Source organism: Anser cygnoides, chromosome 8 (assembly GCF_040182565.1).
Source record: "Anser cygnoides isolate HZ-2024a breed goose chromosome 8, Taihu_goose_T2T_genome, whole genome shotgun sequence".
In the NCBI taxonomy this organism is placed as follows: Eukaryota; Metazoa; Chordata; class Aves; order Anseriformes; family Anatidae; genus Anser; species Anser cygnoides.
Genome location: NC_089880.1, coordinates 20401293 through 20421162, shown reverse-complemented (window position 1 = coordinate 20421162; position 19870 = coordinate 20401293). Strand labels below are relative to the sequence as shown.

Genomic DNA, 19870 nt, shown 5'->3' with positions numbered 1-19870 from the left:
GTTTTTCTAAGTAGCTGTGTAAGCAGAAAGCCGGATATATCCTATAAGCCTAGTTGTCATGGGCACAATACAGAACAGAAATCACAGGACCTGTATTCCTTACCTGTGTTGATATTTTGGATTTTGATATTTAAATGCTTGTGATATTATCTGTTATGTTTATGTTAATCTGACCAAATAAATGGAAATACAAAATAATGTTATAATATAGCATATAAATAAAATTTTCTTCATGTCTTACACTGATGTAAATCAGAGCAGAATTCATCCCCTAAATCTTTGCTTCATCTGTAAACAGGATTGCTAAAGTTAAATAAATAAAACTGATGGGTAATGGTTATATGTTTCTTGGAAACAACAGTTGTGTTGTAATTGCTAGTAGTACTGGGATATAGTTGAAAAAATGATTCATGCTGAAGCTAATGTAGCAGGGAGCTCTACTATGAAACTAAAGAGAATAAGTTTAGCCCTAGCTATGAACTCTCTTTAGGCCTCAACGTTTTCCACCCTTCAAAGTAAATAAGTACAAATCACGGCTAATTTCTTGCAATCCTTTGATTGAAAAAGTAAAAAACATTGCAGTGGGAGGGAGCCAAAACAAATTGTCACCTGGAAATCTCCGGTTACATATTTATCTTTTTTTGTGTTTGTGCAAAATTCTTTGTCCTTTGTCACTCTATCACAGATTACTGGTTTTGGAGCAAATGAATATGTTTGTCATATCCATTCTCATACGAAAATAACAGCTAAGGTTTTATTCATACCACTCCAGAATATGTTGGGGTTTTATGCGTATGTTATTTGAAGAAGTATGTTCAAGTTTATGTAAAGCAAGAAGAGATCTACCCTGGGAAAGCTCCTGAGCTATGTTCCTGTATGCTGAAAGACATTGTAATAATTCCTCATTCTCTGTTGTCGCTTCTGGAATAGAGGCTTCTCTGACAACGTGTGTGTGTGTGTTGAATGTAGAAATGGACATACTGTCTCTCAACAGGACTTATTTAATCCAATTTCTGATGCTATTATCACTGACAGCTTTTAGGGGAGCAGCTGTAGTTTTGATTTATGTCCTCAAAGAATTTATTCTGTCAAGGAACATTTCCAAATACGTCGGGACACACAAACCCTTCTCAAAAGGGATCCCTTATGAAGTATAAAATGATAGGATCAAGGGATTACAAGTGTTTGAAATGTTTCTGGTTTAAAACAACGTATAACCCTTTGGGTTCTTAACTACATTTTGTCTATTCCAATCAGTCTTAATGCAAAAACCCTTGAAGACGTTGTTAAGAGTGGTAAGTAGGGGCAACTTCTTGGGTGAACCTCTCAGGGAACAATTAGATTGATCAATTTTATATAACAAACTTGGTTCTGTATCTGGAACCTGTCAAAGAATATAGGGAGTTTAAATGTTTCCATGAAAGCTTCTACTATATGATCTAAAGACTGAGAAACTACTGTTTACGTCTTTAAGTATGTAAACTTGACAACTATATTGAAAATTCTAGTGCATCAACGGCAACCATAAAAATGGAGTAGCCCTAATAGGCTGTATCACTCATTTCTGTATGACTGCTTGGTATGCAGCTCTTGCAACAAACTAGTCATGAACTTGGTATAGTTGTGTGACTTATGGCTCAGTGATTGGAGGCCTTGAAAATAAATTATCTGTAAAAGTCCTTCTAAGAATATGGTGTTACTACTACATTGTAGTAAGTCAAAACTGAAATTTTGCGAAGATTTGTTGTAAAGATTTTTATTGTGTAGAGGTTAAAGATTTACATGTGTTTTACGTTGGCATATTAATGAGACCAGACGATATCTATAAGAGTAAATACCAATAAATCTTTCCATTAGCAAATAGCATGAACTAATAGGAGTAGAGAGCAAAACTGGTAATGTGTATTTACACTAGATATGTTTGTGATATCTTTACTTTGGGCTACCTCTCTGCTCATCTGCAGCTAGAGTACCTTGGAGCTGTTTCTGCAGTACATCTCCTGGCAGAGTTTCTTTTTGTAGAAACCCAGTTCATGTGCTCTGAAATGTCAAGGCTAACTGACTTTTTTCCTTTTCTGAAGACATCTGGAAAGACTGCTTCAGAAGTGTATTCCTGATCCAGATTAATGTGCTAATGATGATGTACCTTTTGTGTTTGCAGAATGAACAGTAAGACTGAACACTATGCTACCTGCGTTTTCCAGTGTTTTGCGTTACTGATATTTGAGATTCCAAATGGAGAGCCCTCATAGCGAAGGGTTCAGTAATACTATCATTATTGATTCATTTCAATTCTTAGTGGCTTTTTTATTCTATTAAAGATTATGTGAATCATATACTCAATGTGTTAAGCAATAATTCCATTTATCATGAGTATTCATGTGAGTGGAACATGATTTGTGGAAACCAAGTCCAAAACAGAAGAATGAACACAATCCCTGGGATTAATTATTAAGAAAAGGAGAAAATTCATGTGATATTGAAGCAGCCCTAAAATAGTTCTTGGTACTATCTTTAGCAAGCAGAGCTGCTCAAACTAGACCAGAGGTGAAAAGATAGGATACCTATTCAAATACAACTAGCATAATACTATAGGTATGTTACCAAAATGTCTGAGGAGAGTAGCTGGGGGATGCTTGTGGGGAGCATATGTATGAGCTTGAAGAAGCATATGTATGAAGTGAATTTTATTTCAGAACAGATGTCAAATATGTTGAACTGTGATACAATGTAGATCGCTTTATTGGCTTCCTTGTAAGAGACAATTTTTAAAAGAATACTGACTAATATCTTTTACTTTCTTGTACACTGTCATGGGAGAGATAAGTCGGTGACCAACTTCTTGAAGGGATGAAGAACTCCTTTGAGGTGAAGGAGGCCAAGAGAAAAAGGACACTTTCCTTGAGGCAAGGTAACAAGATGTTGGGCATCCAATGGTGGGTTTGGGAGACTTTTTTTTTTTTGAGCTCTTGACAAAGGGGCCCTTGACATTTCTCTCTTTCCTTTCTGAGGCCTTTCCTCACGGGGGGGGGGGATGAAAAAGCTCATAGGAAATGTAAGTGATCTTTATTGACCTGTGACTTTTGTGTAACCATGGCCTCTGGCATGTAACTCAATGTGCATTTCTTGTCAAAACAGGTAAGGGAATTGTGCACTGCCCTGAAGGAATGTATAGTGTGTGTGTCTGTACAGTGCTACAGTGCTGAAAGGCATGAGATAGATGTGAGGGCTGAGGTGAGAAGAGGAGGATACAGAAAAATGTGAGAGGGAAGAATCATTGTGAAATGAATTATTTCTTTTTCCCTCAGTGCTGATGGAGGATTCTCAGTTATTTACTCTTTTCTCTATTATTACTCTTTTCTCAAAACTTCGTATTTATTTTTATTCATGAACTATATAGTTGTTTGTTTTTTTCTAAATTTGATGATGTTTCATAGATTTAATTACTATTTCCATCCATTCCTTAATTGTATACAATAATTACTGCATATAAACAGCCTATCAGGAAAAACCTGACAGGCTATGTATTGCTAGTTAGCTTTACCTGTGACAGTTGAAACACTTCATACCACTGATATGAACTGGAGGAAGAAAAAAATGTCCAGCAAACATGTACCCTTCCTGGAAAAGGAAGGTTTCGTATTCTTTCTAAAGATTAGGTCAGCAATTAAACACAGGAGTTAAGGTTCCCATCAAATATCCATGTGAAGAGGTGGAACTTGAAAAAGAACAAGAAAACTCTTTCAGAAAGCATTGTAAGTGGCTAACTTAGTACTAGATTTACTTTGGACTTCCTACCAGGCAAGAGTGCTGTGTCAGAAGTACGGGGATATCCAGAAGTGCTGAAAATGTGTAGGGTCATCTTGGGGTTCTGCCATTCCACCCATGGTTTAAAAAGCGAGGCAAAAATATGGTCTTTTTTAAGGCATGAAATGAAAGAATTGTCTCTTATATGGCCTCTGTTTTGTAGGGAAAACAAAGTATGTGAGGTACAATAGACTTGTACAGAAAACCTACAGCTAAATCTGACAAATCTGTAAGAGGTACAGGCAACTTATTCCAGTTTTGGGGTCAAAAGACATGTCAAACGATGTATCTTTCTACTTCACTGGAGGCCTGATTCCCGTCTTAGGAATGAATTTTTAGATAGCAAAAACAAAATACACCAAGGCATTTGGCAGTTTCTAGGGAGGAAAATTTGGGCCCTCTGCTCCCTGTGTTGCCAGGAAACTTTTTTGAAACTGGAATGAATTTTATTAAGGAACAGTCATGGGATTGTTTTTCTCAGGTGGGAGATTGTGAGAAGTGATGGAGCTGTCAGCAACTTATTCAGTCTCCGCAGACTTGGACTAACTCAAAATGGTTCTTCAATATCTTGTCTGTGGGAGTCAAACTTTAGTAAGGCAGTTCTGGTCAGCAGTTGTAAGAAAAATGACAGAATAGATTGCGGACAACTTTGGAATATGACCTCAAAACACCTAAAATAAGGAATGATTTATTGAACAAGACTGCAGTCATTTAAGGAGTTAAAGGAAGCGCTCTCAAAAAAAAAAAAATCATTTGCCATAAATTCTGCTGCAGTTATGTGAAAAGTTGATTGGATTCTTTCAGTACCATAAGATTGAAAGAATTGAGCAAAAATGCTTGATACAAAAAATATTTTTTTTCTGGAAAGAAGGGTCAAAAATATGAGAATTTGAGACTTTATGAAACTCTTCTGAGGTCACATAGAGGGACTGGAATTTAGGCTTCCTAAAATGACTGGATCAGGACTCACTGCAGGGCATGCATACCTGTGAATTAATTGATGGCTGGACTTGAACTAAAGAAAAGGCATTGGTAAAAGTAAGTCTCAAAACACATTTTTTTCCTCTGCTCACTGCATTGTATATTTTCACTGGGCCAGTAGTCCATTCAAATTGCATAAGTGATCAAGTGTAGTCTCTTCTTATTTTAAATACCCGAGTTATGATGTACTTTTTGGCTTGGGGAAAGAATGAGAAAAAACATTCAAAGGAGGATTTAGGAAATAGGCTGAAGAAAATAAAGCATGTGAATAATATTAACACAAAAGAGTTATATAGACCTTTTGACGTTTTTGAATGAGTCTTCTGTGCGCTACTTTGAGATTAGTTGAGATATTTACAGATCTTGTCAAAGAGAAAAGGAAAGGATGAAAGTGATTGGGGGGGGCCAGGACAGCTCACTGGTCCCTACTGTAAAGCTATCATCCAATCCCTGTGTGATTACTTTTTCTGGTCTCACTTCATAGAAATATTTCATAGGAAAAGACAACTTCTCCTTGTGCTTTAAGCTGACTTCTGATCACTTGCATCAGATTTACCTAACTGTTTCATCCTGGGAGCAACGAGATCTGACCTGAGAGTTCATGTCAGCAGCAACAGTCTCTCTGCTAGATGCACCTATGGGGCAAACAACAAAGTGTTTGCAAGCTTGCAGGGGTTTGTTTTCCACAGCTCAAAAACATCCACTCCTGAACAGCTGACAGTAGCAGCTCTACTAAAGGGTCCCACAGAACAATCAATTTGAACTGTAAAATATCCCATAAGACAGCTTTGCTCCCACTGTTACTGCCTCCTGCCCCAGAATTCAAACCTAATTTGAGGAACATTTTGAGGAAGGAAAATTCAAAGGAGTGTTCAGTGCAAATATATTGAAGACTGACTTATAAATCACAAATGATTTGGGGGTTTGGCTGCCCTGTTTCTGTGCTTCATGAGCATCAATCCACCTTACAGAGTCAGGCACTATGGCTTCAGCGTCTGTATGCTTTATGAGTGCATGCTGTGTTAGGTGCCTGGAGATAAGGTATGCAGAAGGCAAGGAATTGAAAGAGAAGTTATAAGAAATGCCTAAAAAGAGGGCTCAGGCCTGAGCATCGCACCTGTAAGTCTGCAATCCCCTTTCCTCCAGGTAAGATTTGCAACTGATAGCCATCTCCTGAAGTTTGGTGTATAAACCACATTATTACCTCTTCACAAAAAGCATAGTGAATACTTTAGGGGTTGTTCTTTGCTTCACAAAATTAGAATGGGCTTCTGTCTGTCCCACAAGGCAGGTTTGATTCCCTGGTTTGAAACTGGGATTTGATGGTAGATCTCCCACTTCTCAGTTAAGTGTACTTAGTATTGGTTTACTGGGAATTGTCTCTCAGAATTTGTCCCCGATTAAAACTGTTCCACTTCATGTAAACAATTAAATATTAATTAAGCTGGGGGAAAAAGAAGGGAGGTGAGATTGACTCTATAGCCTGGTGGTTAGGGCAATCATGTGGGCAAGTCAGATTCACGTCCTTCTTCACTTAATTATTTATACCAAATGGAATAGTGTCAGCTGTAGGGAGTGAAAGATTTACCTCGGACAGTGCTGTAGCCTAATGGTTACAGTAGGCTCTCAGGAGGGTGACAAACTAGACTTAAATCCCTTTGTCAGACCAAAACAGGGATGCTTATGAACTCAGATCCACAGAAGCTAGCTACTGAGCTGGGGGGGGGGGGGGGGGGGAGGACGGGAAGGGGGGGACTTTTTTTTTTCTCCAGTAGTTCCTGATGTTTTAGGATTATTTATTGGGTTAATTCAGTAGGTGTTCTTATATGTAAGATAACCAGAGGAATGCTTGGGCATGGGGGGGGGGGGGGGGGGGGTGGGGTGGTGGAATGTGTGGTGTTATTGTTTTTGTTGTTGTTGTTACTGTTTTTATTTTAATGTAGTTGTTGTCTATGAGGTCTCACTATCAGGAGTTTAGACATTATATAATAGTTTAACCAGTATGTTTTGATCCAGGAGATATGCTTTGAAGCAGGTAAGTTCAGAGAAAAGAGTAAATACACTTGAGAATAGCTAATAATAGTCTGGCAGGGAGGTACTTTGCAAAACAGTATTCTTTACCCAGCAACATCTATGTATTTTATAGCAGAAGACAATTAGGGAATTTAAATGCTTCCAGAGGAGGGAGTTCCAAAGAAGAGAGACAGAGGTCTGGATTTTGGCCTTGGTCACTAAAATTACAGTGATACATGACTCCATTTGTGAATATAGGATTTGAGAATTTTTAACAACTTGTACTGAAATGTCCTAGTAAACTTTGTCATGAACCTGAAATCTGCAGCACCAAAAAGACTTGAAAAACTCATCTGAAGGAAATGCTGGCTGGGATACTCTTGGTAGAATTTGGGGAGCAAATTTTCTTGTATAGTTTGAACTGAATATAAAGAACATTTTACATCACATAAAGTTATTGCATGATAGGTCTTATTTCTTAGAAAGATACTTTTAAAAACTAGTGTCCATTTTAATTAGCATAATAGAAAAATGCTATATGACCTTATGTAATGCTGACTTTTGACCTTCAAAGTACTACTTTCTCCCCCAAAATACTGGACCTTTAGAGTTCATGGCTTCGTTCTGTTTCTCAGCACATGAGGTTGTATTGTTGGATCATCTAGCACTGTAATAGTAATTCATAACTGTAAGTATTTGGGACCTTTACTCATACGGCAACTACCCTATTTATCTATTTGTTTATATTTTAAGAAAAAATGACATGAGAATTTTTATGCATCAAGTATTATGAGAAAAATAACTGTGAGCTGTACTGGCACTCACCACCCTTCAGGGAATGGGTGTCCTTCAGATAGCCAGCTACTCCTCTGACTTCCAAAGATTTCTTCAGGCTAATTCATCCACTGCCTGTGACTCCACTTTCAATATTTCATGTTTATGTAACATCAATAACTTATAAGGGAATTGATGGGCAGGTAGATTTAAAAAAAAAAAAGTTAGGCCTACTTTGTGTACTTAAAAGTTGATGGTGTTGTTTTGGCCAGAACTTTCAATAATTTTCAATTTTAACTGTGAAGTCTTATTCTGAAGAGTAAAGTCATAAGGAGACCAATAACAACGTCAGGGATTGGATGGGACTTTGAAAGATCATCTAGTCCAATCCCCCTGCCAGAGCAGGAATACTTAAGTCACATTACACAGGAACATGTCCAGGTGGGTTTTGAATGTCTCCAGAGAATAAGACTTTCCCATGCATTACTGTCAGGCCTGGTGTCTTATAAAACCAGTTATTATCAAAGAACCCGAAGCCCTGCCTGTAGCACTGGTCACATAGCCAATCATTTATGGACTGTATCCTTCTATTCCATCCCACGTCATCACCCCAGGATGAAAGGAGGGAAGAGAAAATGACTTGCACCCCAGAGTCTTTCACCAACTGTCCTAAGGCCTTCAAGTCTTTTTTCATTCCCCTCAGACTACGGGATACAGCTTCCTCCCCATCTATCTGGAAGATCAGTACTGGGTAGTAGTCTGTTGAGCGCACCAGGTTGGGGAGTGTCCTGGTGATACCCCTGATCTGGGCTTCAGGTAGACTACAGACTTCCCTTTGAGGGTCAATTCTGCATATCAAGCCCCCTGTTCCTCTCAGAGGAGAATCTCCTACTACAATTACCCTTCTTTCTTTCTTTTTGGAGGCAGTCTTGAGGCATGGTGTCAACTACCTCTTCCTGCATGACTTCATAGGTGGACCTTCCACCACATCCTCACCTACCTTTCCTTCAAGATCTGGGGTCTCAAACCTATTATGGAGGGGCACCTGGGGAAATGAAGTAGGTAGGGAGGGTGGTTGTCCATGGTGCCAAACTGGGACTCACTTCCAACCCTCCTCATCTTTTTGGTCCTCTCCCTCTGCACAACAGCGACAGGGCAGGGGCTCTGTCATTCTCTGGGGTGCATCCCCCTGGCACCCATCTCTCTGGCACACCAGGGAGTTATGCCACCAGTCCATCTCCTGCTCACACACCCTGATGCTCCTTAGTCTCCACCTCCTACCTGAGCTCAGCCACCATGGCAAGCAGACCTTTTGCCTGAGAACAGGCAGTCTCCCCACTGCCTTCCCCTGGCAGCGGCAGGCTCAGGCACTCCCTGCAGCCAGAGGCCTAACAGCTGTGTCTGCGGGCAGGCCCTGTGTCTGGGTTGCCACAGACATTTTGGATTGAGCTCTCTGCCTAGTGGACACCATGGTAGGTCTGTGATCTCTCAGACTGCCACTACTTGGTGCAGAGGCCCTGGGCCCTGCCACACCAGCTGCGCACCCGTGCGCATGAGCTGCTGCCCCTCACTGCTCGGGGCGGGCACGGTGTGTTGCTGGCCTCCCGGAGGCTTTTTCTTGGTAAAGGGTCAGGGCCCAGTCACCATTGCCATGGCAATGCCCAATTCCTGCCAGCCTCTGGAGAGCTGGCAGCTGCGGCCTGGTCACCCTGCTGTCCTGGGCCAGCCCTGTCAAGGCAATGGCCCCAGATCTCCCTGCAACTCGCAGTCAGGTGCTGTGGCTGTGCCGGCTCTAAGGTGGCTGACCTCAACTACAATAAAGTGCCCTATTACCATAGCTAAGATTATTATAACACCACTAAATATCACAGTATAAATTTTACCTTGCTGGGCTTCTTGAGATAATTTTATAGTTCATCTCAGATACCATGCTTTCACTTCACATCTGCCTGTGGCAAAGCAGAGGTATTCTCTTTGCAAACATGGTAGAAATTAGTCTTAAAAATAAAATACACCAGAATAGGCTGAGCTTTACCAATATGGTTTACATTTGTGATGGCTTAGCTTCCACATCTGATGAGGAAAAGCACCGGGCAAAATTGAGTTCTAAGGAAGTAATCAAAGATGCTTTGCTTTTGTAAGACTGGGGAGAAATGTCTGCAGGCTTTGTCAGGAATTGCACGCACATTGTAAAAATGGATCTGGAACTGTGAATGAGAGGATTTGAAGCAGAGCACTGAAAAACAACATCCTTGGGACTACATATTCTGGCTGCGCTAGATACCAGCGAGATTTTTAGGAGTCGCAAGTATAGAATAGAGAACTCACAAGAGTAGAAATAAGTAGAAATATTACACATGCTTCCTTGAAAATTGAAATACTCCTCCAGAAATTAATGCCTGAAGTGTCTTCTACTGACTTCTACTTCGCTAGCAAGAATCTAGCCTGATCATCAAATTAGACTGGATTAAATATATTTAGGCATCTTATTTTATTATTCCTCTGAATGTACTAACATTGTAAATTATATTGCATGTTTGAATTAAACTCGTTGAAAATTAATTAGTTTTGTCTACATATCACTTCAGAAAGCTTATGTCTTTAAGTTGCCCTGGGAACAAAGCCTGTGTCATCTTTAGAAAGATGTTCGAGGTATTGTATTAACCTAGGCTTTTAAAGCTAAAGTAAGGAACTGAAGACAGAATCTGCTTTCACCAAAGAAGAAATGTATATTGGATGTCAAATGCCTGCATATCAAAAGTTCTGAGAATGTTGCCTTCACAAGGAAGGAATGAACTACTGACATAAAGACTTATAAGTGCACAGGCTCACAAATCCCACCTGAGCAAAGCATATTCTACTTTGTACTTTTATGGCATTTTCCCATTCAGGATTTCAGAATGATTCACACATTTTAATGGTGGAAAAAAACAGGAATGCATGTAAACAGAAATCAAACACGTTCAGTTCATGCCTTCCTAAAATCGACTGGAAGATCAAGTGCAGAGAAACCAAGGAACAGAGATTCTTGAATAGCAATTTCCTGTCAACACATAATGATAAATGTCAAATATTGTCTACCCTGTTCTCCCACTTTGCTTGTGAAGAGGGTAGTCATACTGGAGACAAACTGATGGCCTGCTCCAAAGTGTATTCAAGTCAGTCAATCTTCAGTTTGCTTGTGTGCACTTTAGGTGAGGCAGTGACAAGTGTACTGCTATTTTACAGAGTATCTTCTAGAGTGGGATCAGTGGATTTATATGTTTTCCTCTGTGTAAGTGGGAATCAGTATTTGTTTATATTTATTATGTGTTCCTTTTTTCTATGTGGATATGGATTTCCACTTCAAGATTTCAGTCTTAGGCTGATAGAAATAGAATATTAAAGTATGCTTCTTTCTTATAAAGCATAACTTTAAAAATAATAATTGTTTATATATATATATATACAATCTTCAGACAAACAAACGCTACTGTTAATTACTCACCTCTACAGACAGTAGAAAAGCAAATAGAATGACGATCTCCATGTTAGCAACTTCTTATTTGGTAGAAAGGTTCTTTAAAGAATGAAAATGTGACCATGACTTGAAGTAGCACACAATGAATCATACAACTCTTGTAAATGGGTTAGGTTCCTCCATTTCTGTGCATAGTATCACTGTCTTGCTTACGTTTGGGGGGCTGTCTATGGCATCGTGACGTGTTCTCAGAGCACTGATTCAATAGAATGACCATGGTATATGGTCAGGCAATGATTCAAGTACACAAGCATGTGTTGTGCCCCATCTGAAGACAATTTTTGCTGTTTCTAGGAGAAAAATGAGGAAGAATAAATAAAGCAAGAAGCTGAACTTTAAAAACAAATAGCAGTGATTTGCAGAAGGAATAAAAGGGAAAATATGACCATCTGAAAGATAAATAGGCTTAAAAGCATTATCCTCAAATACAGTTACATTCTGATCTTACAGGGGCTAAAGAAAGGGATGTTGGTGCCAATTAGAGCATCCCCAGATTTCTAAATGTCTGCGTTTCCAGATGTACCTGGAATTCAACTTCAGCCTTACAACAAGATTTGCTATTTTGTATTTGATGGTTTTCTTTTTTTGTGAAAATTAAGATACTCCTCCAAGGTCCATAGCTGCCGTGTTGCCAGATTTCACAGATTTGGTGTTCAACTGTTGTCCTAGATGAACATAATTGTAAATGTGTATTAATAATACTTAGTACAGGGAACGTTTTGCAACCAGCTCTTGATAACATGTCAGTAGTAATTAATACAATTGGAACTGAAGGACGGTAACAAAAATATGTGATGTATAAGTATTGGCTTGTAATAGGAGATGCATTGAGATTGTGGAGAAACATCTACAGAAAAGTGAAAAATCAATTAAGCTATTTTAGAAGTAAAGATTTTTTCAAGGTTATGAAGATATATGCAAGCAATCTAACTGTTGTTCATCATGCACTTTAACAATATATAGTACTGTGGTTTTGGTCCTAGCTAGTGAAATCTAACTGGTGTGCAAAATTTTGGCGGAATTTAGATAGTTCCAAAAGCAAAAAAGGTTTTCTTCTTTTTGAACAGTTATGTCATTGGTGAAAGACAAGTTGAGGTAGAATCAACTATTCATTTACATGTTGCACTTACAGTAGTTTTGCACAGATTTTAGAGAAGATGCAACCTTGGCCACGTTTTATAAAGAAACAAACACAGACAATATGTTGGTGGCAGTAGTCCCCATAGGAGCTCTGCATTGCACAGCTCCTCTTCCGATTGCCTTGCCCTCCAATCCTCAGACTCTGCCTGGTACCTTATGATGCTCCTCTGCCCTCCAGCTGTGTCATATACTGAGGCAAGCAGTAAAGTGCTGTCTTCTCTATGTGACTGCTTTTATACAGCATGGAAGCATCAGCTCTCTTGATCCACCTCCATTGTATTTCTGATCAAATACCTACACCATCACAAAACAAACAAACAAACAAAAACTATGCAGCTTACCTTTGCGTGTATTCTCAGAGCACTATAGTGAATATATGTATCTTATGTCCCTACAAAAACTCTGTCCCTTTTCACCTGGTGGGGAGGTAAGAGCCCTGGATATATTTGCAGAGGAAAAGTGTTCCTGGTTTTCTTAATACCACACCTCTTAATTTGCCAAAGTCAAGGAGAATCTCTCTGAAGTCTGATCTCTGAAACTGTTTGTATGGCCTTTCCCACTTGAGTAAAACGACTCGTAACTACTGATACAGCCTTGTAAATAAATGTAAACCTAAAGAGGTTCACTATAGCTTCTTCTTTTCTTTCCCTTTCTCCATGTAATGTTTCTCCAAAGAAAGATAGTTTGGTTGCCATGGAGTATATTGACCTGACATTCTTCTAAACTTCCCTAATAATCCAGTGTTAGCATAAGCTTTGTTCCTCTTTGCAATTGTGAGTGAGAACATGTTTGTACATTGTCTACAAGGATAATATGAAAATACTATATTTTTGGAGAACACAAATAGAAAAGCTTTGAAATCTGCCAGTATTGGTTGAGATATTTTAATCTTGTGATATTAATATAAAAATTAAAATACATTTTATTACTCCATTTCAACATACAACTTTTATTTTACCATGTAACTAAAAATGCAATTAAAAAAAAATTTAGTTACCATGTAACTAAAAATGGCTTTAGACCTCTGCCTTCATTATTAAGCCAAGGAATTTAAATTTAGGCATCACCTACATTATTTATAGTTTGTTTTAGTGTACAAAACATTGTTTTAAGTTTATCTTAACATTATAATATTAATCACAATGTGTCTCTTTCGAGTAAGGTAATTTATTAGTTCCAATTCATGGTTTTTGTGTGTTGTGTTGAGAACAGAGCTACACAGACATATTTACTGATTTTTGTTGTTGTTTTGTTTTTTTTTTGTTGTTTTGTTTTGTTTTTCTTATTCAATTCAGTCATGTTATTTTTTTTTTTTGGTTCACTCATAGAATAGATTATTTTCAGCTCACTGAAAGGAACTGAGATGCCCTAAAAATAAAGTGGTTCTACCAGACCTTTTGCAAACTTGAAAGGCTTTTGACCATAAAGGCCTGAAGACTAACACATAAGAAAATTACCTGCAAATATAGGACAATTTTCAACATCGTCAGGTTCACAGGACAATGCAATGAACACCTCACTGTTTTTTTCTTGAGCTGAATGCTAATTTAGAGGTCCAGAAAGCCAATGTTGTCATGGATGAAAAGTACAGTCACTGATATCCTACAGAGAAAACGGATATATAATTTAAATTTTAGAAAATTTACAGATAATCAGCGAAGAAACTCTGAGAAAGCAAGTTAGGATAGGTGTTACCTCTTTTGCCCATGAAGTCAAAACAAAATACTTTCCAACACTACGGAAATATTGAAAAAGTGTATATATACCCAAGAATTTGAATGTTTAAATCATCTGAGAAGGGTCACAAATCCAAGTATTCTTTTGGTTATTTCAAACACTATTGAATCTAGACAAAGAGAAAATATGTCAAAAATAATCAGATGGGTATCTTCCACTTTAAATTGATTTGTCATTAAAAATATATATATCCTTTTTTGGTTTCCATGTCTTATTTAGTTAAAGCAAGGAGAAAATGGAGGATTGGGTGCAGCATAAGCTATCAAAACTCCTTGCTCCTGTTTTCTGGACACTAAAAGTCTGCAACGAATTTGCTGGATGAGATCAATGCAGAACATAAACACAGAAGATCAGCTTGACTTGGACATTGATTTGACATAAACCTTCACTTTTGACATTCTTTTTTCATGATCTGTACAGTTCTTAAAATTCTGCACTTCAGTCCTGTTTAAACTTTACTTACATGTTTCTTTTTTAAAGCTGTTTGTGTTTCTGTCTATCCTATAATATTAAATTTATGTATTTCTTTAATTGCTTCTGCTTTTTATTTGTGTATATTAGTATAATAATCTCACAGCTGGAGAAATTTAAGAGGTTTGATATGGGAAATACTTTTGTATGTCTACTTTTTATGGCCATCTTAATTTGGTTTCACATTGAACACACACTGCTTTCTTATTAAAATAAATAAAAAAAAATAATTAGCTTGATATACAATGGGCAAAAACAATTAAAAACAAGATTTGTGGCCAAGCAACAGGAATCTGGCACTAGGAATGCAGGAAAACTGATTCCCAGAAGAGTAGACTTGTTTTCTGTAACTGACTTGGTCAATACAATACAAAATACAAACTGCACAACACTTAGGAAAGTAGTAGTAAAGAGCTTGTCTCAGCTGATGTTAACATGTCTTCTGGTAGTAAAATTCTCTTAATGAGCACAAAGTGATACATAGATCTTATGTGGCTGTGCAGCTGCTTCAGATGTTTTCTTAGCAAAATGAATGCTGAATGGAAAGTTCTAGTAAGGAGACTTCGTGTCTTCAGGCAGAGTTATGGCAAATGTTGACATAGCCCACCAGGTCTGTGTGATCTTAACTGCGTTCTGCTCAGTTCATTAAGGACTAACTTGATAGGAAACCCCAAAACCCTCATTCTTTTTATGTCTTTGAGGATGTAACCTTCACTCTTGCCTTTTCTCTAGACTGTGAATAGAATCTTAGTTTAAGTACTCTCTCTTGTTTGCACCTTCATTTGACTCGTTTCTACACTAGTCATTTTCTTTCATCTATAAAGTCAAGTCAGAAGCAGTATGCATAAGGAAACAGAGACCTAAGGCTGCCAATTGGTTGATATTCAAAGCAACTACAGAACTGAAGTATCATCAAAAGTCAGTCCAAATGACGGACTGATTATCCAGATCTACATCTTCCCTCTCACATGCAACTTATTTCAGTTGTCTGCAAGTCACCAGAACTCTCAGCCTTGACTCAACATAAAATGGATCTCTTAATAGAAAAAAACATCTCAAAATCTTTGCTAGATTATCCTATCTGCAGGTATTCACTAGTGAACATTTTTTTCAGTAGCTTTACTAAATTCAGTTAGTTTACCTGAAATAATACCAAGACCACAACTTCACTCAATTTTCAAGTACTTGGATAATGAAAACCTGTATGTAAGTATTAAGAATGACTTAGTGAAAACAAACAAACAACAACAAAACACCAAAAAACTGTTGCAACACATTTATATATAATTTTTAAAAATATGAGTAGATGGGGTGAATAATGCTTCATTAATGTATTTTTTTCATTATAAGGTTGATTTTGGTAGGAGGGACCAATGGCATTGAAATCATGAGTGTAATTCCACTTAAAAATCTGAAATCAAATTCCTCTCCCTATGCAAGCATATTTATTTTATCATTGAAGTACAACGAATGAAAAGTGATTCAGAAATTACATAATATTTTAATGTTATTGTCGTTAGCTTAGCTTTGCTTTTTATCAATTATCAATGATAAAATTTGAGAGTATGAGCAAAAACATCCTCTGCTTAGGAAGAAGGTTCACCTCTATTGTTATGCTATATCAGCTTTTTAAAAAGAAATGCAGAACAAAATAATTGATCACAATCATTAAGTCATTCACTGAAGAACAGTGCTATAACTGATGCAATTAAAATATTAAAATAAAGGAAAAATATACATTTATATTCAGATTTTTTTGTACTTAGTTTAAAATTGTGCCACAGTAAAAATTCATGAATTCCATGTGTTTCTGGATTCCCTTGCAAATTTTCACATGAGGAATAAAAAGTTCCCCAAAGGGCAGATATATTTATTCCCTCATGTTCAAAAATCTTGTTATATCTTTTGTAAACATTACCTGCACAGCTTCTCAAAAGACAGGGTTTTGACATTTCTAGTAACCATCATAGCTGGCATGAATGTGTTCAAATGCAAAGCTTAAACATAATTTTGTAATTCGTTGTAGAAATGGTCATCATAAAACTGTTTTGAACTCTGATTTCAGATTTAATATTTACCGTTAGCCAAATGAGTTCTTAAAACTGAAAGCAAAATTTATATGTGACGGTTGGTATCTCTGTGTGTGAATTTACATCAGTTATTGATTTCTCTTTTCTAGCACAAGTTCTACTTCAATTGTGAGATGAACAATGATTTGAAAGAATACAACTCCACCTTTAAAAAATGTATAAGCAAAACTTTGATTTGTCATTAAAAATAAATCCTATACAATTCAGTAATTTTCAAATATATCAGGATTACCAGCTCTCTTTCCATTAGTATGAGGATGAGACAAAATAATTATCAAGTACAAGTAAAAAGCTCGGCTGAACTGCAGTGGTCCCATTTTTAACAAAATGGAAAAAGGTATTGAATTTGGATGTCAGAACACCAGTCAAGGAAACAGAAGAAGCTTTTTCTATCATGCAAAGCTTGCCAGCACACAAATGAACTCACGTACCTAGTACACCCATTTTTTTCATAGTCAGGAGTTTGCACATTAAAAGCCAAAGTTTGCCAAATGTTTCTGTGAAGAGCTCAAAAACAATATTATCAATCATTTCTAACTTGCAGGAACACTTCAAACCTTGGGATTTTTGCCCTGCCAAAGAAATTTTTCACAAAGATCTATTCAGTGATTTAAGGAACTTGCATTTCCATTAGCTGTTCTGCTATTACGTTCCCAGGCCGGTCAGTCTGCCACCCTCCACAAATTACGTTTGTGAATTTAAAAACAAGAGTAATTCCTGCTCATTTCTTTTGCTGTCTGGGATACTATTATTAATCCCAGATATTATGCTGATTATTTCCATTACAGTAGTCAAAACAGTGATGAGGTATTTCCCTTCAAAGATTGCATCTCATTCAAAACAAATGTAACCCTTATGTATTGAAGCACTTGCACAGACTTTTAACTGTTGGAATTTTATGCCTGTTAATATTTCAAGCAGTTACATTCCATTGCAACAGTGTAACCTGGAAATTCCAATGCAACTGAATAATCTGTTATCTGCTGAAAACAGCTTAATTTTAATACGCTGCAGTTGACTTAAAGGTTAAGCGACCTCTTAAAAGAATGTGAACTTGTGAATAAGGGAGTTCTTATACTCTCAGGTGGCATTTTATTCAGCACAAGAAGTAACTGCTAATGAGCTCCCTAGCTAGCAAAAGCTAGATGTAAAATATGTAAAACTTGAAATGTCTAGTGTTTCTGAAAAAAAAAAAAAAAAACCTGTGAGCTTAGTTTTTTAGATAAATTATAATAGATCAAAGAAGGAAAGGGTAAAACGAGGTGTCAAAAGCTGAGAATGACCAGCCAATTTATTTTCTAATGTTATTTCATGGTCTACCCTTATCAAAGTATTTGGTTAATACAATTTGCAAATAAAAGATTACTTTGTCTAAAAAGTGTGTTGGATTAGCATACATAAAAAAAAAAAAGTATGATGGCTCAATATGCCAAAGAACAGGCCTATTATGTAGGAACCAACTTAGTTCTTTTTTGCTGTTCAAATCAATCTTAAGCAAAGTGAAGAGTTCTGGTTTGGAGCATATAGGCTAAATAAAATAAAATAAAATAAAATAAAAAATAAAATAAAATACAAAATAGAAAAAGAGATCTTTCCTTTGAGAGTTCATCCCCAAGATAAGGGGAAAGGGAATTCTAATAAGAATCTCGGAACGTGCTCTAGCACACCACACTAGAAAGCTAAATCACTGACAAGTGCAAGAGAAAATCTCAAAGGACAAACTGCTTATAGGAGCAATGAGGTCTCATGCACTTGCGCATAGTAAGCAGTGCTATTCTGAACACTAATGCAATAATTGAGTACCTAATTTTGCAAAGCACTATAGCAAGTATGCAATTTCAAACCTATTCCACAAAGTATCCAGCCATGAGCAGAGCTTCTACTGGTTTCAGTAGAGACTTAAGCTGTTGGTTGTACAGCACCAATGTAAAGTCTTTGCTTAACTGTTTCAGTAGCCCTCCTCTGGACTTGCTCCAGGAGCTCCATGTCCCTGTCATACCGGGGAGCCCACAGCTGGACACAGCACTCCAGGCGAGGCTGAGCAGAGGGGGAGGACCTCTCTCGAACTGCTGCCAGCACGCTAGCAGAGGGGCAGGAAATCACCTCCCTCAACCTTCTGCCAGCACTCTTCCTAATGCAGCCCAGGACACCATCAGCCTTCTTGGCCACAAGAGCCCAGTGCTGGCTCATGGTCAACTTGGTGCCCACCGGGACCCACAGGTCCTACTCTGCAGAGCTGCTTTCCAGCAGGTCAGCCCCCAGCCTGTCCTGATGCATGGGGTTATTCCTTCCTAGGTGCAGGACCCTGCACTTCTGTCCAGTGTATTTCAAGAGGTTCATCTCTGCCCATCTCTTCAGACAGCTTGTCTCTGCCCATCTCTCCAGCCTGTCAAGATCCTTCTGAATGGCAGAATGCTTAGTCAGTTTGTCAGCAGTAAGGTTTCCTAGAGAAATAACTGTAGGTCATGAACTGTTGGAAGAACCTTTAAATTTCCTTGGCTGCTGGTGGTCCTTGACTGTCAATACAGACAACCTGGTTTAAATTTATTTTATGCACAGTGTATCTCCTTATAGTGAACTAACACAGCCATGAATTAATTTCTGAAACATCTTGTCTCCAACATCAGTATGGTCAGAGACAACAGTACTGTCTTAGAACATGCAATGACCTTTGTCATAGTAGGCTTTTCGGTACTGCCTTGTACTATTTTTGTTGTTTTGTAATATGTCTTTGCTCTTTTAAAACTATTGAGCTCACATGAGTAATGTTTAATTTCATTGTTACCAAATAAAGCAAAAGTTATACTGTTAATTTTATTGATACTGAAAACAATCTATAATATATCGCTTTGTTTTGTTTTGCGATTTATGGAAATAAATGAATCCGATTACTATTCTTAGGCTTATTTCTACATGTTTTTTCCTTCCTCTTATTAAGAAATGGCCTAATTGCTAATTTATCCTGTTGCAAGATGGCATATAACTAAGAGGCTTCCATTGCTTTATCTGTGAATATTCTATTTCAAAATGTTTTTACCATTTAAAAAAATGTTAACAGATAGTTGGGAGGAAAAAAAAGCACAATGAAAGACAATATAAAGTTAGCACATTTGTTGGTAAATCTCTGTTTTCAGTCAGCAACAGCTGCAGTTTAATTAAACTCAACTGTTTGCAGGTGTTCACAAGAGAATATTATATAGATATGTATGTACAGCAGCTGAAAACATTTAACTTTGTAAAAAAAACATTGGCTTTCAACAGAGAATTTCTCTGTATTCTCATGATTAATGTTCAAGTTTCTTTCTGATATGTAAGGATGAGATATTATCAGAGAAAA

At 37.4% G+C, this 19870-nt stretch overlaps 1 long non-coding RNA gene across 1 annotated transcript; it reads left to right on the top strand.

Moving 5' to 3' along the window:
- The first annotated feature begins 637 nt into the window (after window positions 1-637).
- Window positions 638-14503, top strand: LOC136791363 (uncharacterized). Its single transcript, XR_010833193.1, has 2 exons — window positions 638-2911; window positions 14192-14503. It is a non-coding gene; the product is annotated as an uncharacterized lncRNA (long non-coding RNA).
- Window positions 14504-19870: the final 5367 nt, after the last annotated feature.